Source organism: Channa argus, unplaced genomic scaffold (assembly GCF_033026475.1).
Source record: "Channa argus isolate prfri unplaced genomic scaffold, Channa argus male v1.0 Contig120, whole genome shotgun sequence".
Lineage (NCBI taxonomy): Eukaryota > Metazoa > Chordata > Actinopteri > Anabantiformes > Channidae > Channa > Channa argus.
Window position 1 is genome coordinate 1 of NW_027125339.1, and position 14,741 is coordinate 14,741.

The 14,741-nt window shown below is 43.6% G+C and overlaps 8 non-coding genes across 8 annotated transcripts; all 8 read left to right on the forward strand.

Moving 5' to 3' along the window:
• The first annotated feature begins 546 nt into the window (after positions 1-546).
• trnag-gcc (transfer RNA glycine (anticodon GCC)) lies at positions 547-617 on the forward strand. The gene has a single exon. It is a non-coding gene; the product is annotated as a tRNA-Gly (tRNA).
• A 1,414-nt stretch (positions 618-2,031) lies between these two features.
• trnag-gcc (transfer RNA glycine (anticodon GCC)) lies at positions 2,032-2,102 on the forward strand. Its single transcript has one exon. It is a non-coding gene; the product is annotated as a tRNA-Gly (tRNA).
• Positions 2,103-3,841: 1,739 nt separating this feature from the next.
• On the forward strand, positions 3,842-3,912 carry trnag-gcc (transfer RNA glycine (anticodon GCC)). The gene has a single exon. It is a non-coding gene; the product is annotated as a tRNA-Gly (tRNA).
• Positions 3,913-4,108: 196 nt separating this feature from the next.
• On the forward strand, positions 4,109-4,181 carry trnam-cau (transfer RNA methionine (anticodon CAU)). Its single transcript has one exon. It is a non-coding gene; the product is annotated as a tRNA-Met (tRNA).
• A 1,794-nt stretch (positions 4,182-5,975) lies between these two features.
• Positions 5,976-6,048, forward strand: trnam-cau (transfer RNA methionine (anticodon CAU)). Its single transcript has one exon. It is a non-coding gene; the product is annotated as a tRNA-Met (tRNA).
• Positions 6,049-7,825: 1,777 nt separating this feature from the next.
• On the forward strand, positions 7,826-7,898 carry trnam-cau (transfer RNA methionine (anticodon CAU)). Its single transcript has one exon. It is a non-coding gene; the product is annotated as a tRNA-Met (tRNA).
• Positions 7,899-9,425: 1,527 nt separating this feature from the next.
• Positions 9,426-9,496, forward strand: trnag-gcc (transfer RNA glycine (anticodon GCC)). Its single transcript has one exon. It is a non-coding gene; the product is annotated as a tRNA-Gly (tRNA).
• A 1,986-nt stretch (positions 9,497-11,482) lies between these two features.
• trnam-cau (transfer RNA methionine (anticodon CAU)) lies at positions 11,483-11,555 on the forward strand. Its single transcript has one exon. It is a non-coding gene; the product is annotated as a tRNA-Met (tRNA).
• The last annotated feature ends 3,186 nt before the right edge of the window (positions 11,556-14,741 follow it).

Sequence of the window (14,741 nt, forward strand, 5' to 3'; positions counted from 1 at the left end):
GACTGTCCAGAGGTGCAGTGGAACACAATGTGGGCATTGGTAGTTCAGTGGTGATGAGGTTAGTGTGTGGTTTAGTACGTAGTACTGATGGACCATCAAAAAACATTCTGTCTACACGCGATGGCGTCTTCAATGGAACTCCTTTCTCCGGCACATGGGCATTGGTGGTTCAGTGGTCGAATTCTCGCCTCTGCATCTGCAAATTCTCACCCCACTAGAATGGCATGAAACACAACAAAGGGAAAAAGGAAGGTATGCTATAAAGATGATTTAAGACACTTCTACCTTCTCTCCATCTCTTGAGTAGACACGAGGGTTGGGCAGTTTCCGAAACTGTTTTACCTTTCAGCAAAACATTCTGTCCCAAGTACAAATGTCATTAGTGCGACTGTCCAGTGGTGCAGTGGAACACAATGTGGGCATTGGTAGTTCAGTGGTGATGAGGTTAGTATGTGGTTTAGTATGTAGTACTGATGGACCATCAAGAAAAAGATTCTGTCTACACGCCATGGCGTCTTCAATGGAACTCCTTTTTCCAACACGTGGGCATTGGTGGTTCAGTGGTCGAATTCTCGCCTGCCACGCGGGAGACCCGGGTTCGATTCCTGGCCAATGCAAGCACCTCTTTAAAAGTCTCAAAACTCAAAATGAGCGCAGCTTGACTGACTGATATGCAGTAACAGAGGTCTCAGCCTTCTATTTATTCTCAGGACAATTAATGAAGACCCAATTAAGTGTGTCAATGCTATTGTCTTTATGAAATGCGAAAAGGTGTTTACAATTGTTTTTCAATTTAGCAGGCGCATTCCCTCAGCCTCGTTGGCGCAGTTGGCAGTGCGTCAGTCTCATAATCTGAAGGTCGAGGTCAAGCCTCACACGACGCAGGTTTTTCGTAGAATGGACAGCTTCGACATATGTGCGGTCCTCTACCTTCCAGAGACAGCATTGGTAATCCAAAGGTCAAAGGAATAAAGTCTTCAGCACAACAAGTGTTCTTTCCGTGAACTCCAGCTCCCCTCTCTAGTACCGAGATTTGTGCCAGTCAAGGAGCTTAGACTTCAACACCTGCACATTTTCACACCACTAGAATGACATGAAACAGAACAAAGGAAAAAGGGAGGGTATGCTATAAAGATGTTTTGAGACAGTTCTACCTTCTCTCCATCTCTTGAGTAGACTTGAGGGCTGGGCAGCCTCCGAAACTGTTTTACCATCCAACAAAACATTCTGTCCCAAGTACTAACCTCATTAGTCTGAAGACAATTAATGAAGACTCAATTAAGGGCGTCAATGCTAATGCCTTTGTGAAATGCGAAATGATGTTTACATTTTTTCAATTTAGCATGCTTTTTCCCTCAGCCTCGGTAGTTCAGTGGTGATGAGGATAGATGTGATGAGGTGTTTACATTTTTTGTCAAGCCTGACACGAGGCAGGTCTATTGTAGAATGGCCAGCTTGGACATATGTGCAGTCCTCTACCTTCTAGAGAGAGCATTGGTAATGCAAAGGACAAAGGAATAAAGGCTTTAGGAGAACAAGTGTTTTTTTTCCGTGAACTCTAGATGCTTAAAGCATATATAAAACCTAAAATTCAACCCAAACTAAAGCGGACATCCAGGAATTGCGCTCCCCTGTCTAATACCCAAGATGTGTGCCAGTCAAGGAGCTTAGATTTCAACACCTGCAAATTTTCACACCACTAGAAGGGCATGAAACAGAACAAAGGAAAAAGGGAAGGTATGCTATAAAGATGTTTTAAGACATTTCTACCTTCTCTCCATCTCTTGAGTAGACGTGATGGGTGGACAGCTTCCGAAACAGTTTTACCTTTCAACAAAACATTCTGTCCCAAGTACAAATGTCATTAGTGCGACTGTCCAGTGGTGCAGTGGAACACAATGTGGGCATTGGTAGTTCAGTGGTGATGAGGTTAGTATGTGGTTTAGTATGTAGTACTGATGGACCATCAAGAAAAAGATTCTGTCTACACGCGATGGCGTCTTCAATGGAACTCTTTTTTCCAACACGTGGGCATTGGTGGTTCAGTGGTTGAATTCTCGCCTGCCACGCGGGAGACCCAGGTTCGATTCCCGGCCAATGCAAGCGCCTCTTTAAAAGTCTCAGCTTGACTGACTGATATGCAGTAACAGAGGTCTCAGCCTTCTATTTATTCTCAGGACAATTAATGAAGACCCAATTAAGTGTGTCAATGCTATTGTCTTTATGAACTGCGAAAAGGTGTTTACAATTAACAGTTGGCAGCGCGTCAGTCTCATATTCTGAAGGTCGTGAGTTCAAGCCTCACACGAGGCAGGTTTTTCGTAGAATGGACAGCTTCGACATATGTGCGGTCCTCTACCTTCCAGAGACAGCATTGGTAATCCAAAGGTCAAAGGAATAAAGTCTTCAGCACAACAAGTGTTCTTTCCGTGAACTCCAGCTCCCCTCTCTAGTACCGAGATTTGTGCCAGTCAAGGAGCTTAGACTTCAACACCTGCACATTTTCACACCACTAGAATGACATGAAACAGAACAAAGGAAAAAGGGAGGGTATGCTATAAAGATGTTTTGAGACAGTTCTACCTTCTCTCCATCTCTTGAGTAGACTTGAGGGCTGGGCAGCCTCCGAAACTGTTTTACCATCCAACAAAACATTCTGTCCCAAGTACTAACCTCATTAGTCTGAAGACAATTAATGAAGACTCAATTAAGGGCGTCAATGCTAATGCCTTTGTGAAATGCGAAATGATGTTTACATTTTTTCAATTTAGCATGCTTTTTCCCTCAGCCTCGGTAGTTCAGTGGTGATGAGGATAGATGTGATGAGGTGTTTACATTTTTTGTCAAGCCTGACACGAGGCAGGTCTATTGTAGAATGGCCAGCTTGGACATATGTGCAGTCCTCTACCTTCTAGAGAGAGCATTGGTAATGCAAAGGACAAAGGAATAAAGGCTTTAGGAGAACAAGTGTTTTTTTTCCGTGAACTCTAGATGCTTAAAGCATATATAAAACCTAAAATTCAACCCAAACTAAAGCGGACATCCAGGAATTGCGCTCCCCTGTCTAATACCCAAGATGTGTGCCAGTCAAGGAGCTTAGATTTCAACACCTGCAAATTTTCACACCACTAGAAGGGCATGAAACAGAACAAAGGAAAAAGGGAAGGTATGCTATAAAGATGTTTTAAGACATTTCTACCTTCTCTCCATCTCTTGAGTAGACGTGATGGGTGGACAGCTTCCGAAACAGTTTTCCAACAAAACATTCTGTCCCAAGTACTAACTTTATTAGTGTGACTGTCCAGAGGGGCAGTGGAACACAATGTGGGCATTGGTAGTTCAGTGGTGATGAGGTTAGTGTGTGGTTTAGTACGTAGTACTGATGGACCATCAAAAAACATTCTGTCTACACGCGATGGCGTCTTCAATAGAACTCTTTTCTCCGGCACATGAGCATTGGTGGTTCAGTGGTCGAATTCTCGCCTCTGCATCTGCAAATTCTCACCCCACTAGGATGGCATGAAACACAACAAAGGGAAAAAGGAAGGTATGCTATAAAGATGATTTAAGACACTTCTACCTTCTCTCCATCTCTTGAGTAGACACGAGGGTTGGGCAGTTTCCGAAACTGTTTTACCTTTCAGCAAAACATTCTGTCCCAAGTACAAATGTCATTAGTGCGACTGTCCAGTGGTGCAGTGGAACACAATGTGGGCATTGGTAGTTCAGTGGTGATGAGGTTAGTATGTGGTTTAGTATGTAGTACTGATGGACCATCAAGAAAAAGATTCTGTCTACACGCGATGGCGTCTTCAATGGAACTCCTTTTTCCAACACGTGGGCATTGGTGGTTCAGTGGTCGAATTCTCGCCTGCCACGCGGGAGACCCGGGTTCGATTCCCGGCCAATGCAAGTACCTCTTTAAAAGTCTCACAACTCAAAATGAGCGCAGCTTGACTGACTGATATGCAGTAACAGAGGTCTCAGCCTTCTATTTATTCTCAGGACAATTAATGAAGACCCAATTAAGTGTGTCAATGCTATTGTCTTTATGAAATGCGAAAAGGTGTTTACAATTGTTTTTCAATTTAGCAGGCGCATTCCCTCAGCCTCGTTGGCGCAGTTGGCAGCGCGTCAGTCTCATAATCTGAAGGTCGTGAGTTCAAGCCTCACACGAGGCAGGTTTTTCGTAGAATGGACAGCTTCGACATATGTGCGGTCCTCTACCTTCCAGAGACAGCATTGGTAATCCAAAGGTCAAAGGAATAAAGTCTTCAGCACAACAAGTGTTCTTTCCGTGAACTCCAGCTCCCCTCTCTAGTACCGAGATTTGTGCCAGTCAAGGAGCTTAGACTTCAACACCTGCACATTTTCACACCACTAGAATGACATGAAACAGAACAAAGGAAAAAGGGAGGGTATGCTATAAAGATGTTTTGAGACAGTTCTACCTTCTCTCCATCTCTTGAGTAGACGTGAGGGCTGGGCAGCCTCCGAAACTGTTTTACCATCCAACAAAACATTCTGTCCCAAGTACTAACCTCAATAGTCTGAAGACAATTAATGAAGACTCAATTAAGGGCGTCAATGCTATTGCCTTTGTGAAATGCGAAAAGATGTTTACATTTTTTCAATTTAGCATGCTTTTTCCCTCAGCCTCGGTAGTTCAGTGGTGATGAGGATAGATGTGATGAGGTGTTTACATTTTTTGTCAAGCCTGACACGAGGCAGGTCTATTGTAGAATGGCCAGCTTGGACATATGTGCAGTCCTCTACCTTCTAGAGAGAGCATTGGTAATGCAAAGGACAAAGGAATAAAGGCTTTAGGAGAACAAGTGTTTTTTTCCGTGAACTGTAGATGCTTAAAGCATATATAAAACCTAAAATTCAACCCAAACTAAAGCGGACATCCAGGAATTGCGCTCCCCTGTCTAATACCCAAGATGTGTGCCAGTCAAGGAGCTTAGATTTCAACACCTGCAAATTTTCACACCACTAGAAGGGCATGAAACAGAACAAAGGAAAAAGGGAAGGTATGCTATAAAGATGTTTTAAGACATTTCTACCTTCTCTCCATCTCTTGAGTAGACGTGATGGGTGGACAGCTTCCGAAACAGTTTTCCAACAAAACATTCTGTCCCAAGTACTAACTTCATTAGTGTGACTGTCCAGAGGTGCAGTGGAACACAATGTGGGCATTGGTAGTTCAGTGGTGATGAGGTTAGTGTGTGGTTTAGTACGTAGTACTGATGGACCATCAAAAAACATTCTGTCTACACGCGATGGCGTCTTCAATGGAACTCTTTTCTCCGGCACATGGGCATTGGTGGTTCAGTGGTCGAATTCTCGCCTCTGCATCTGCAAATTCTCACCCCACTAGGATGGCATGAAACACAACAAAGGGAAAAAGGAAAGTATGCTATAAAGATGATTTAAGACACTTCTACCTTCTCTCCATCTCTTGAGTAGACACGAGGGTTGGGCAGTTTCCGAAACTGTTTTACCTTTCAGCAAAACATTCTGTCCCAAGTACAAATGTCATTAGTGCGACTGTCCAGTGGTGCAGTGGAACACAATGTGGGCATTGGTAGTTCAGTGGTGATGAGGTTAGTATGTGGTTTAGCATGTAGTACTGATGGACCATCAAGAAAAAGATTCTGTCTACACGCGATGGCGTCTTCAATGGAACTCCTTTTTCCAACACGTGGGCATTGGTGGATAAGTGGTCGAATTCTCGCCTGCCACGCGGGAGACCCGGGTTCGATTCCCGGCCAATGCAAGCACCTCTTTAAAAGTCTCACAACTCAAAATGAGCGCAGCTTGACTGACTGATGTGCAGTAACAGAGGTCTCAGCCATCTATTTATTCTCAGGACAATTAATGAAGACCCAATTAAGTGTGTCAATGCTATTGTCTTTATGAAATGCGAAAAGGTGTTTATAATTGTTTTTCAATTTAGCAGGCGCATTCCCTCAGCCTCGTTGGCGCAGTTGGCAGCGCGTCAGTCTCATAATCTGAAGGTCGTGAGTTCAAGCCTCACACGAGGCAGGTTTTTCGTAGAATGGACAGCTTCGACATATGTGCGGTCCTCTACCTTCCAGAGACAGCATTGGTAATCCAAAGGTCAAAGGAATAAAGTCTTCAGCACAACAAGTGTTCTTTCCGTGAACTCCAGCTCCCCTCTCTAGTACCGAGATTTGTGCCAGTCAAGGAGCTTAGACTTCAACACCTGCACATTTTCACACCACTAGAATGACATGAAACAGAACAAAGGAAAAAGGGAGGGTATGCTATAAAGATGTTTTGAGACAGTTCTACCTTCTCTCCATCTCTTGAGTAGACGTGAGGGCTGGGCAGCCTCCGAAACTGTTTTACCATCCAACAAAACATTCTGTCCCAAGTACTAACCTCAATAGTCTGAAGACAATTAATGAAGACTCAATTAAGGGCGTCAATGCTATTGCCTTTGTGAAATGCGAAAAGATGTTTACATTTTTTCAATTTAGCATGCTTTTTCCCTCAGCCTCGGTAGTTCAGTGGTGATGAGGATAGATGTGATGAGGTGTTTACATTTTTTGTCAAGCCTGACACGAGGCAGGTCTATTGTAGAATGGCCAGCTTGGACATATGTGCAGTCCTCTACCTTCTAGAGAGAGCATTGGTAATGCAAAGGACAAAGGAATAAAGGCTTTAGGAGAACAAGTGTTTTTTTTCCGTGAACTCTAGATGCTTAAAGCATATATAAAACCTAAAATTCAACCCAAACTAAAGCGGACATCCAGGAATTGCGCTCCCCTGTCTAATACCCAAGATGTGTGCCAGTCAAGGAGCTTAGATTTCAACACCTGCAAATTTTCACACCACTAGAAGGGCATGAAACAGAACAAAGGAAAAAGGGAAGGTATGCTATAAAGATGTTTTAAGACATTTCTACCTTCTCTCCATCTCTTGAGTAGACGTGATGGGTGGACAGCTTCCGAAACAGTTTTCCAACAAAACATTCTGTCCCAAGTACTAACTTTATTAGTGTGACTGTCCAGAGGTGCAGTGGAACACAATGTGGGCATTGGTAGTTCAGTGGTGATGAGGTTAGTGTGTGGTTTAGTACGTAGTACTGATGGACCATCAAAAAACATTCTGTCTACACGCGATGGCGTCTTCAATAGAACTCTTTTCTACGGCACATGGGCATTGGTGGTTCAGTGGTCGAATTCTCGCCTCTGCATCTGCAAATTCTCACCCCACTAGGATGGCATGAAACACAACAAAGGGAAAAAGGAAGGTATGCTATAAAGATGATTTAAGACACTTCTACCTTCTCTCCATCTCTTGAGTAGACACGAGGGTTGGGCAGTTTCCGAAACTGTTTTACCTTTCAGCAAAACATTCTGTCCCAAGTACAAATGTCATTAGTGCGACTGTCCAGTGGTGCAGTGGAACACAATGTGGGCATTGGTAGTTCAGTGGTGATGAGGTTAGTATGTGGTTTAGTATGTAGTACTGATGGACCATCAAGAAAAAGATTCTGTCTACACGCGATGGCGTCTTCAATGGAACTCCTTTTTCCAACACGTGGGCATTGGTGGTTCAGTGGTCGAATTCTCGCCTGCCACGCGGGAGACCCGGGTTGGATTCCCGGTCAATGCAAGCGCCTCTTTAAAAGTCTCAGCTTGACTGACTGATATGCAGTAACAGAGGTCTCAGCCTTCTATTTATTCTCAGGACAATTAATGAAGACCCAATTAAGTGTGTCAATGCTATTGTCTTTATGAAATGCGAAAAGGTGTTTACAATTGTTTTTCAATTTAGCAGGCGTATTCCCTCAGCCTCGTTGGCGCAGTTGGCAGCGCGTCAGTCTCATAATCTGAAGGTCGTGAGTTCAAGCCTCACACGAGGCAGATTTTTCGTAGAATGGACAGGTTCGACATATGTGCGGTCCTCTACCTTCCAGAGACAGCATTGGTAATCCAAAGGTCAAAGGAATAAAGTCTTCAGCACAACAAGTGTTCTTTCCGTGAACTCCAGCTCCCCTCTCTAGTACCGAGATTTGTGCCAGTCAAGGAGCTTAGACTTCAACACCTGCACATTTTCACACCACTAGAATGACATGAAACAGAACAAAGGAAAAAGGGAGTGTATGCTATAAAGATGTTTTGAGACAGTTCTACCTTCTCTCCATCTCTTGAGTAGACTTGAGGGCTGGGCAGCCTCCGAAACTGTTTTACCATCCAACAAAACATTCTGTCCCAAGTACTAACCTCAATAGTCTGAAGACAATTAATGAAGACTCAATTAAGGGCGTCAATGCTATTGCCTTTGTGAAATGCGAAAAGATGTTTACATTTTTTCAATTTAGCATGCTTTTTCCCTCAGCCTCGGTAGTTCAGTGGTGATGAGGATAGATGTGATGAGGTGTTTACATTTTTTGTCAAGCCTGACACGAGGCAGGTCTATTGTAGAATGGCCAGCTTGGACATATGTGCAGTCCTCTACCTTCTAGAGAGAGCATTGGTAATGCAAAGGACAAAGGAATAAAGGCTTTAGGAGAACAAGTGTTTTTTTCCGTGAACTCTAGATGCTTAAAGCATATATAAAACCTAAAATTCAAGCCAAACTAAAGCGGACATCCAGGAATTGCGCTCCCCTGTCTAATACCCAAGATGTGTGCCAGTCAAGGAGCTTAGATTTCAACACCTGCAAATTTTCACACCACTAGAAGGGCATGAAACAGAACAAAGGAAAAAGGGAAGGTATGCTATAAAGATGTTTTAAGACATTTCTACCCTCTCTCCATCTCTTGAGTAAACGTGATGGGTGGACAGCTTCCGAAACAGTTTTCCAACAAAACATTCTGTCCCAAGTACTAACTTTATTAGTGTGACTGTCCAGAGGTGCAGTGGAACACAATGTGGGCATTGGTAGTTCAGTGGTGATGAGGTTAGTGTGTGGTTTAGTACGTAGTACTGATGGACCATCAAAAAACATTCTGTCTACACGCGATGGCGTCTTCAATGGAACTCCTTTCTCCGGCACATGGGCATTGGTGGTTCAGTGGTCGAATTCTCGCCTCTGCATCTGCAAATTCTCACCCCACTAGAATGGCATGAAACACAACAAAGGGAAAAAGGAAGGTATGCTATAAAGATGATTTAAGACACTTCTACCTTCTCTCCATCTCTTGAGTAGACACGAGGGTTGGGCAGTTTCCAAAACTGTTTTACCTTTCAGCAAAACATTCTGTCCCAAGTACAAATGTCATTAGTGCGACTGTCCAGTGGTGCAGTGGAACACAATGTGGGCATTGGTAGTTCAGTGGTGATGAGGTTAGTATGTGGTTTAGTATGTAGTACTGATGGACCATCAAGAAAAAGATTCTGTCTACACGCGATGGCGTCTTCAATGGAACTCCTTTTTCCAACACGTGGGCATTGGTGGTTCAGTGGTAGAATTCTCGCCTGCCACGCGGGAGACCCGGGTTCGATTCCCGGCCAATGCAAGCGCCTCTTTAAAAGTCTCAGCTTGACTGACTGATATGCAGTAACAGAGGTCTCAGCCTTCTATTTATTCTCAGGACAATTAATGAAGACCCAATTAAGTGTGTCAATGCTATTGTCTTTATGAAATGCGAAAAGGTGTTTACAATTAACAGTTGGCAGCGCGTCAGTCTCATAATCTGAAGGTCGTGAGTTCAAGCCTCACACGAGGCAGGTTTTTCGTAGAATGGACAGCTTCGACATATGTGCGGTCCTCTACCTTCCAGAGACAGCATTGGTAATCCAAAGGTCAAAGGAATAAAGTCTTCAGCACAACAAGTGTTCTTTCCGTGAACTCCAGCTCCCCTCTCTAGTACCGAGATTTGTGCCAGTCAAGGAGCTTAGACTTCAACACCTGCACATTTTCACACCACTAGAATGACATGAAACAGAACAAAGGAAAAAGGGAGGGTATGCTATAAAGATGTTTTGAGACAGTTCTACCTTCTCTCCATCTCTTGAGTAGACGTGAGGGCTGGGCAGCCTCCGAAACTGTTTTACCATCCAACAAAACATTCTGTCCCAAGTACTAACCTCAATAGTCTGAAGACAATTAATGAAGACTCAATTAAGGGCGTCAATGCTATTGCCTTTGTGAAATGCGAAAAGATGTTTACATTTTTTCAATTTAGCATGCTTTTTCCCTCAGCCTCGGTAGTTCAGTGGTGATGAGGATAGATGTGATGAGGTGTTTACATTTTTTGTCAAGCCTGACACGAGGCAGGTCTATTGTAGAATGGCCAGCTTGGACATATGTGCAGTCCTCTACCTTCTAGAGAGAGCATTGGTAATGCAAAGGACAAAGGAATAAAGGCTTTAGGAGAACAAGTGTTTTTTTCCGTGAACTCTAGATGCTTAAAGCATATATAAACCTAAAATTCAACCCAAACTAAAGCGGACATCCAGGAATTGCGCTCCCCTGTCTAATACCCAAGATGTGTGCCAGTCAAGGAGCTTAGATTTCAACACCTGCAAATTTTCACACCACTAGAAGGGCAAGAAACAGAACAAAGGAAAAAGGGAAGGTATGCTATAAAGATGTTTTAAGACATTTCTACCTTCTCTCCATCTCTTGAGTAGACGTGATGGGTGGACAGCTTCCGAAACAGTTTTCCAACAAAACATTCTGTCCCAAGTACTAACTTCATTAGTGTGACTGTCCAGAGGTGCAGTGGAACACAATGTGGGCATTGGTAGTTCAGTGGTGATGAGGTTAGTGTGTGGTTTAGTACGTAGTACTGATGGACCATCAAAAAACATTCTGTCTACACGCGATGGCGTCTTCAATAGAACTCTTTTCTACGGCACATGGGCATTGGTGGTTCAGTGGTCGAATTCTCGCCTCTGCATCTGCAAATTCTCACCCCACTAGGATGGCATGAAACACAACAAAGGGAAAAAGGAAGGTATGCTATAAAGATGATTTAAGACACTTCTACCTTCTCTCCATCTCTTGAGTAGACACGAGGGTTGGGCAGTTTCCGAAACTGTTTTACCTTTCAGCAAAACATTCTGTCCCAAGTACAAATGTCATTAGTGCGACTGTCCAGTGGTGCAGTGGAACACAATGTGGGCATTGGTAGTTCAGTGGTGATGAGGTTAGTATGTGGTTTAGTATGTAGTACTGATGGACCATCAAGAAAAAGATTCTGTCTACACGCGATGGCGTCTTCAATGGAACTCCTTTTTCCAACACGTGGGCATTGGTGGTTCAGTGGTCGAATTCTCGCCTGCCACGCGGGAGACCCGGGTTGGATTCCCGGTCAATGCAAGCGCCTCTTTAAAAGTCTCAGCTTGACTGACTGATATGCAGTAACAGAGGTCTCAGCCTTCTATTTATTCTCAGGACAATTAATGAAGACCCAATTAAGTGTGTCAATGCTATTGTCTTTATGAAATGCGAAAAGGTGTTTACAATTGTTTTTCAATTTAGAAGGCGCATTCCCTCAGCCTCGTTGGCGCAGTTGGCAGCGCGTCAGTCTCATAATCTGAAGGTCGTGAGTTCAAGCCTCACACGAGGCAGGTTTTTCGTAGAATGGACAGCTTCGACATATGTGCGGTCCTCTACCTTCCAGAGACAGCATTGGTAATCCAAAGGTCAAAGGAATAAAGTCTTCAGCACAACAAGTGTTCTTTCCGTGAACTCCAGCTCCCCTCTCTAGTACCGAGATTTGTGCCAGTCAAGGAGCTTAGACTTCAACACCTGCACATTTTCACACCACTAGAATGACATGAAACAGAACAAAGGAAAAAGGGAGTGTATGCTATAAAGATGTTTTGAGACAGTTCTACCTTCTCTCCATCTCTTGAGTAGACTTGAGGGCTGGGCAGCCTCCGAAACTGTTTTACCATCCAACAAAACATTCTGTCCCAAGTACTAACCTCAATAGTCTGAAGACAATTAATGAAGACTCAATTAAGGGCGTCAATGCTATTGCCTTTGTGAAATGCGAAAAGATGTTTACATTTTTTCAATTTAGCATGCTTTTTCCCTCAGCCTCGGTAGTTCAGTGGTGATGAGGATAGATGTGATGAGGTGTTTACATTTTTTGTCAAGCCTGACACGAGGCAGGTCTATTGTAGAATGGCCAGCTTGGACATATGTGCAGTCCTCTACCTTCTAGAGAGAGCATTGGTAATGCAAAGGACAAAGGAATAAAGGCTTTAGGAGAACAAGTGTTTTTTTCCGTGAACTCTAGATGCTTAAAGCATATATAAAACCTAAAATTCAAGCCAAACTAAAGCGGACATCCAGGAATTGCGCTCCCCTGTCTAATACCCAAGATGTGTGCCAGTCAAGGAGCTTAGATTTCAACACCTGCAAATTTTCACACCACTAGAAGGGCATGAAACAGAACAAAGGAAAAAGGGAAGGTATGCTATAAAGATGTTTTAAGACATTTCTACCCTCTCTCCATCTCTTGAGTAAACGTGATGGGTGGACAGCTTCCGAAACAGTTTTCCAACAAAACATTCTGTCCCAAGTACTAACTTTATTAGTGTGACTGTCCAGAGGTGCAGTGGAACACAATGTGGGCATTGGTAGTTCAGTGGTGATGAGGTTAGTGTGTGGTTTAGTACGTAGTACTGATGGACCATCAAAAAACATTCTGTCTACACGCGATGGCGTCTTCAATGGAACTCCTTTCTCCGGCACATGGGCATTGGTGGTTCAGTGGTCGAATTCTCGCCTCTGCATCTGCAAATTCTCACCCCACTAGAATGGCATGAAACACAACAAAGGGAAAAAGGAAGGTATGCTATAAAGATGATTTAAGACACTTCTACCTTCTCTCCATCTCTTGAGTAGACACGAGGGTTGGGCAGTTTCCGAAACTGTTTTACCTTTCAGCAAAACATTCTGTCCCAAGTACAAATGTCATTAGTGCGACTGTCCAGTGGTGCAGTGGAACACAATGTGGGCATTGGTAGTTCAGTGGTGATGAGGTTAGTATGTGGTTTAGTATGTAGTACTGATGGACCATCAAGAAAAAGATTCTGTCTACACGCGATGGCGTCTTCAATGGAACTCCTTTTTCCAACACGTGGGCATTGGTGGTTCAGTGGTCGAATTCTCGCCTGCCACGCGGGAGACCCGGGTTGGATTCCCGGTCAATGCAAGCGCCTCTTTAAAAGTCTCAGCTTGACTGACTGATATGCAGTAACAGAGGTCTCAGCCTTCTATTTATTCTCAGGACAATTAATGAAGACCCAATTAAGTGTGTCAATGCTATTGTCTTTATGAAATGCGAAAAGGTGTTTACAATTAACAGTTGGCAGCGCGTCAGTCTCATAATCTGAAGGTCGTGAGTTCAAGCCTCACACGAGGCAGGTTTTTCGTAGAATGGACAGCTTCGACATATGTGCGGTCCTCTACCTTCCAGAGACAGCATTGGTAATCCAAAGGTCAAAGGAATAAAGTCTTCAGCACAACAAGTGTTCTTTCCGTGAACTCCAGCTCCCCTCTCTAGTACCGAGATTTGTGCCAGTCAAGGAGCTTAGACTTCAACACCTGCACATTTTCACACCACTAGAATGACATGAAACAGAACAAAGGAAAAAGGGAGGGTATGCTATAAAGATGTTTTGAGACAGTTCTACCTTCTCTCCATCTCTTGAGTAGACGTGAGGGCTGGGCAGCCTCCGAAACTGTTTTACCATCCAACAAAACATTCTGTCCCAAGTACTAACCTCAATAGTCTGAAGACAATTAATGAAGACTCAATTAAGGGCGTCAATGCTATTGCCTTTGTGAAATGCGAAAAGATGTTTACATTTTTTCAATTTAGCATGCTTTTTCCCTCAGCCTCGGTAGTTCAGTGGTGATGAGGATAGATGTGATGAGGTGTTTACATTTTTTGTCAAGCCTGACACGAGGCAGGTCTATTGTAGAATGGCCAGCTTGGACATATGTGCAGTCCTCTACCTTCTAGAGAGAGCATTGGTAATGGAAAGGACAAAGGAATAAAGGCTTTAGGAGAACAAGTGTTTTTTTCCGTGAATTCTAGATGCTTAAAGCATATATAAAACCTAAAATTCAAGCCAAACTAAAGCGGACATCCAGGAATTGCGCTCCCCTGTCTAATACCCAAGCTGTGTGCCAGTCAAGGAGCTTAGATTTCAACACCTGCAAATTTTCACACCACTAGAAGGGCATGAAACAGAACAAAGGAAAAAGGGAAGGTATGCTATAAAGATGTTTTAAAACATTTCTACCTTCTCTCCATCTCTTGAGTAGACGTGATGGGTGGACAGCTTCCGAAACAGTTTTCCAACAAAACATTCTGTCCCAAGTACTAACTTCATTAGTGTGACTGTCCAGAGGTGCAGTGGAACACAATGTGGGCATTGGTAGTTCAGTGGTGATGAGGTTAGTGTTGGGTTTAGTACGTAGTACTGATGGACCATCAAAAAACATTCTGTCTACACGCGATGGCGTCTTCAATGGAACTCCTTTCTCCGGCACATGGGCATTGGTGGTTCAGTGGTCGAATTCTCGCCTCTGCATCTGCAAATTCTCACCCCACTAGAATGGCATGAAACACAACAAAGGGAAAAAGGAAGGTATGCTATAAAGATGATTTAAGACACTTCTACCTTCTCTCCATCTCTTGAGTAGACACGAGGGTTGGGCAGTTTCCGAAACTGTTTTACCTTTCAGCAAAACATTCTGTCCCAAGTACAAATGTCATTAGTGCGACTGTCCAG